This window comes from Lissotriton helveticus, chromosome 6 (genome assembly GCF_964261635.1).
Source record: "Lissotriton helveticus chromosome 6, aLisHel1.1, whole genome shotgun sequence".
Taxonomy (NCBI): Eukaryota; Metazoa; Chordata; class Amphibia; order Caudata; family Salamandridae; genus Lissotriton; species Lissotriton helveticus.
In genome coordinates this window covers 1,101,030,303-1,101,036,302 of record NC_136067.1, presented here as the reverse complement: position 1 = coordinate 1,101,036,302, position 6,000 = coordinate 1,101,030,303, and the positions used below count along the sequence as shown (strand labels likewise).

The 6,000-nt window shown below is 45.6% G+C and overlaps 1 protein-coding gene across 1 annotated transcript in view; it reads left to right on the top strand.

The window, feature by feature from the left end:
• Positions 1–2,589: 2,589 nt before the first annotated feature.
• Positions 2,590–6,000, top strand: part of LOC144761648 (geranylgeranyl pyrophosphate synthase-like) — a 366,008-nt gene continuing 362,597 nt past the window's right edge. The window contains exon 1 of the mRNA XM_078646937.1: positions 2,590–2,640. The gene's annotated coding sequence lies outside the window, so the exon portion shown is untranslated. The remainder of the gene's footprint in view (positions 2,641–6,000) is intronic.

Sequence of the window (6,000 nt, the reverse complement as noted above, 5' to 3'; positions counted from 1 at the left end):
GGACACTTAGGGATAGGGAAATTGAAATTGAGAACCAAGCAAAACTACTGGTGGCCAGGGATGGACGTAAGGGCTGAGAGGTATGTAAAGTAAAGTCAGGGAATGCACGCAGTGCCAAGGGGCAGATAAGACACTCAAGCCTCTACGCCCAGCTCTTGGAAAGTTCGATCTCCCGAGGAACCCATGGGAAGAGTTATCAGTGGACATCCTGGGCCCGATACTGGACACACAAGGAGTCCAAAAGTACGTATGCGTTCTAATGGATAGATACTCCAAGTGGCCGGAGCTGAAAATAGATGAGGCGATGGATGCGGAAACAATCATTAAGTTCTTGGCTGACACATTTGTGAGAGAAGGCATCCCCAAGTCCATCCTGAGTGACAATGGTCCCCAATTCAAGTCAGAGAAATGGAAGGATTTCATGCAGAGGAATGGCATACTAGTAAAGCACACGTCAATATATCATCCTGCAGGGAACGGACTGGTGGAGAGATTTAATAGAGTGGTGATGGGGTCCGTTCAAGCAGCCATCTCCAACAACAAGGACTGGGAAAAGGAGATATGGCACTTGGTCTGGGCATACAGGATTACCCCTACAGGGACAGGGTACAGCCCCTTCCAGATACTAAGGGGCCGTGAACCGTTCACCCAAGACAATCGAGTATGGAAGGAAAAGACTATAGTGAGTGAATGGTCCCCCGCAGAGGTGCGGGCCAACTTGGAAAAGGCGCAAGCCATTTATTCGAAACACTACAACAACAGGAAAAATGTGAAGGAGACAAGATTAGAAAAAGGAGAATGGGTGCGAGTAAAGTTGGCCACTCTGCAAAGGAAAGGAGACAGCAAGTACAGCAAACCCATGCAGGTCGAGGAAGTGCTGGACAGAGCAGCCCGGCTCAGCGATGGGAACGTGTGGTCAATGGACCGCATGGCAAGATGCAACAAAGTGCTAAGTTGGGACCGGGTTGGAGCAGACCTGGAAGACAAGGAGGAAGGAACTATCGAACATGGCCATTCAGAAACAGATCCAGATGAGAGGAGCCGAGAGGAGCAAGGAGAGAGATCTGGTGAGGCCAACCAGGCATCGGTGAGTGAAGATAATATGGACAGGAGAGAGAGCAGTGCGTCCGCACTAGGAAGAGAACGGTGTGATGAAGGGAGTCAGGAAGGAAGGACCCCGCCTACCCCGGTGAGACTGACCCAGAGGGGGAGAGCGGTGGTCAAGCCAGCCTGGTTCCGAGACTTTGACATGAACGGCGGACTGTGAGTTAACAGTTTCTGTATTGGGAAAAAAGGGGAGATATGTAGGGGCGCATTCTAGTGTACGCACGTCACGTACCAACGTGGCGTGCAAGCGACCATGTTGAGGCTGCGCGCGCATAGGCGCGAAGGGATTCGCGCGGAAGCCGCGAAGAGACACCAGTGGCTCGGCGCTCCTTAGAGCTGTTAAGAAATAAACATAGCGTTAGCCCTCCAACCCTGGCAGTGTCATTATTTATGATAATAGTATCTCTACAAGCATCTGTAAGCTTTTCGTCATCGTGCCATGCCCCACCTCACTGGTTAGAATACAAACTACTTCAATAGTGTCACTGGGAGCACTGCATTGATGAAACCTCGTCCAAGGCATCGGCCATAGTTTGAAATGAGAGTATTAACAGTATTAGTTCAAGTTAATTTTTATGCTGAGAGGATGCTGAATGCTCGCAATGCCACAAAAGGACTATCTGCTGTGGTGAACTTTCTAGAAGCTCCCTTTTGCCTCAGTCAAACTATTGAGCATTCTCAATCCTTATGTGATGCACTATACAATTTCTTTGAGGAGAAAATAACAAAGGTTCGTCATTCACTTAGGGAGACCGTAGTGGTATTCTCTACGGCAGCAGTGGAATCCACTGTTATAGATAGCCAGGTTGAGTGAAACCTCATTAATTGCTTAAACTATATTAACTCAATGCAATTTCTAATGAGTACCTTGAATTCATATCAGCCACTCGCCGCTTGACCAAATTAGTTCTAGAGTGTGACACGTTAGGTCTGTGTATCTACACCAGGCCCTTCTAGCCATTTGTAACTAGTCCCTACAGGAGTCGTCTACTGTTCCTTTGGCATGGAATCAGGCACTACTGCCATTGGAAGAACTCCTTTATGGGCTCTAGTGCTACGTCCTGCTTGTTTGCTGGTTTTTAGCATGCCAAAATTCACTCTTTGTATAATAAAAAACATAACATCCACTTCCGAGCCAGCAGCATCCTGAGGCAGCTAGTGACACTGCCTGATGGCTAGAGAAAGCGCCTGCACAATCCGTCAGAAACATTATTCATAGAGGGCGAAATCCCAGCTCTGGCCTCAGGGCTAGCACGCCTCAGTGACTCCTGCAACTGCCACATGCTAATGTGTCATAGCTAAACATGCCCATGGTTGCGGCAGGCTTAGAACCTTCAGTGTCCTTAGCTGCACCTCAATCAGCATGCCACCCCCACCATTTCTTAGTACGTCACAGGGTTGGGAAAGGGTAGGTAATAAACCCTGGACTGAATCCTGTTACCTGTGACTGTACGGTTTGAGGCTTCAGTTCATTCGCCAGCACTGAAAGTAGAAAGACACCCAAATTCAACCGGGACCTGTGCAGGCTGCAAGGTAAGCAAACATGTGTGTATCTGTGGGAAGCAAGGTAAGCAAAAATGTGTGTATCTGTGGGAACAAATGTAAGCAAAAATGTATGGATGTGCGAGTGTGTGCCTGTGAGCGAGAGCATGAGTACATGAGAGCAGGTCTATGTGTGAGTGTGTGATGGTTAGAGACATTGCGTGAAGGAGTGAGTCAGAGAAAGTGGGAAAGAGAGAAAGGAATACTGAGCATGAGTAAGAATGAATGAGATTGAGTAAAGAAGAATGACCATGAGTGTAACTGATTGTTTCTGTCTATAACTGAGTGAGACAGAGTGAGTGACAATCTGAGAGAGCCAGAGAAAGAGTAAGACAGAGAATCAGTTAGACTGATTTGATTCAGAGGGAATCAAATCTAGTGAGAATGAGTGGACTAAGTAAGATTGAGTGAGACTAGGTGAGTCAGAGTGAGTTTGACTGAGTGAGAATGAGTGGGACTGAGTTCGGAATGAGTGAGAAGGAGTGAGACTGAGTGAGACTGACTGACTAAGGAGTGGAACTGAGTGAATTCAGTGGGGCTGAGTGAGACAGAGTTGGATTGACTGAGTATGTATGAGTGAGTCAGATTGAGATTGAGTTCTTCAGAATGACTGGGACTAAATCAGAACGAGACAGAGTTAGTCTGAGTGTAAATGAGTAAGATAAATCACACCAAGACTTAGCGAATCAGAATGAGTGAACATAAGGGCGCCTGCATGGGCCAGTGAGATTGAGTGAGAGTGTAGATGATAATCAGCCCAGAATAGCATGCCATATTCCCGCCAAGGAGTGGGGGGTTTGTCAGTTAAAAAAAATATTTGGACAGGACTACATACCTCAAGCTCCAGTTGACAAAATGAGCCCCTCTCTGTTGATATTTTAGCGTTAAGCAAATCCATTGAAGTGTGTGCTGTTACTAGAGCTATACGAAAGTCCCCTGCAGGAAATGTACCAGGACCAGATGGGGTACCCATTGATGTTTTTAGACAGACCCCACCTTTTGGGCACCGCTGCTTACTAACATTTTCGTGCTGTGGTAAAAGGCGATATTCCAAATTCCTGGAAGGGGTCCTTTATTGACCTAATAGTTAAATAGTGGGACAGAAGTCAACAAACTTGGTACCGACCCACCTCCCTTTTGAAATCCTCTGTAAAGATCTTAGAGAAGATAGCCCTTCAACAATTGGAAGACTGGGCAGTGGAAAAGATTTTCCTCTGAGAAATGTTGTGCTGTTTTCGCCCTATGGGTTGGCACAGTTGAGCAAACCCTGAACTTGTTCTTGTTATATGGAAAATACGTTCAAGCTAAAAGAGGAGCCCTCCACATTACTTTCATGGACCCCTCCAGCGCGTTCAACCTGGTTGACAGGGGCAAACTATGAGAAATGATGGGCGGCAGGGCAGGAATTGATCTCGCCCTGATTGATCTTCTGAAACGTCTGCACTGGGGTACGTCTGCCCAGGTTCGCTTTGGTACGATTGGTGAATGTACCCCTTCCTTTAACTCTAGTAAAGGTGTGAGATAGGTTGTGTTTTAGCACCCTTTCTATTTTTTTTTTATATAAATGCCCTTGAGTTGGAGCTGGTGAACAAAGTCAACGACCTCCTCATGGTTGGGAGCTGCCCAGTTCCAGCTGTACTTTAAGCGGATGACGCTGTTTTAATCGCCCAGCACCAAAAATGGGTTGCAGTTGCTTGTTGACTCTTTCAATGATTTTGTACCGGAATTAAATTAAAAATTAACCTTCTGAAATCATATATAATGATTTATGACCAAAACAACTTGCTCACACACACACATCATAGATGGAATTCTAATTATCAAGGTGCAAAAATGAAACTATTTCAGGGTTTTGTTGGCAGACAATTTGAGATGGAATATGCTTTTGAGTTAGAGAGCATGTAAATGTGCTGGGGTCATTGAGGCAATCTTTAAATTCTCAAAGAAACATGGTCTTAAGCCCATTAAGGAGCAATTTACTCTGAATAAAAGTAAATGTGTTACTCTGGGGACTTACACAGCTATACCTCCCCGAGTAGCTTACACATTATAGAGAACAAATTCTTGTGTAGATTGCTGGCATCACCAGCTTTCTTGTTCAACTGGAACTTGGGCTGCCCTATTTGGAGGATATAGTTGAGGTAGCAATCCTCAAGATCTGACATTCGCCGCATACTAATTGTTCGCAATCGGTTGCTTAAGAAAAGATCATATGGACTCTATTCCCTGGTTAGTCTACATCATGAATACAGTCTTCAACTTTGGTTCAACAAATTTGTTTTATTCACCTAAAGAAATTGATAACAACTCAAAAAATTTGGTGAAATTACTTTTTTACCAACACAGAAAGAAGGCCAGACTTTCCAAGTGTTTATCCACAAGCACTGTCTGTCGTTACCTAGCTATAAAATCTGCAGAAGTGATAGAATTATATTATATTGTGGGTATTGCACCCTGAACATAGAATTTACTTGACTTGTTAGGTCTCGCGCCTAGCGTTGCAGTGTGCAGCATTGTCGCGCAGCACGAGATCTTATGTAAGGGGTTTTGAAAGCAGACCACACGCTTGTGCGTGTGGTTTTGCTTTTGACGGCAGCCATTGGGTTTCGCGTGTTTTTTATTTTAAAAAGGCACGCAATTAGGCAAAGGGGGGCGCATGTCCCGCCTTTGCTCCGCCCATTCCCGTTCATGGCTAGCACGCGCAGCAGCGCGCCTTTGCCTCGCTGCTGCACTCCCTCGCCGCCGCTCCTCTGTGGTGCGCGCGCACCACTGGTTTCCTTTCGCGCGGCCGTGTCACTTTCACGGCCGTACGGCCATTGCTTGTTGTTCTAGCAGACTATACTTTCTGTTATAGTGTGCGGGAGGTATCTCCAATATGGTATAATGGATAAACTTCTGCTTGAGCTAATATTCAGAGCAGGCTTTCTGATCGAAGGACGTCTTCATCTGCTCGTCCATCTTTAATTATTCGTTCTTTCCTATGAATTCAGAGTAGTTCTAGAAACGTTCTGTTTTCGCCTCTCCTCTGACCAATAGCCGCATAAAATGCATTAAGACACTTTTGTGTCCGGAAAATCTGCGCCTTCTGTTTCAGTCCGCATGAGCATGAGGTTGAAATAGTTTCACTATTAAAAAATTAGTTGAAAGGGAAGAAAGCTTTGAACTTGACGGCAAAAGGGCCTGTGCAGGCTTAATCTTCCTCTTGCTGCTCTGTAATCCTTCCTCGAGGTCCGTTTTGCACTCGAGGCAGCTGTATCATGGCTCCTGTAAGCCGGCCTTTTCCATTTATTGTAACTTTTTTGCATTTATTGCTCTAAAACCAACTATGCTTTTTGTGAGTAAATGCCTAAG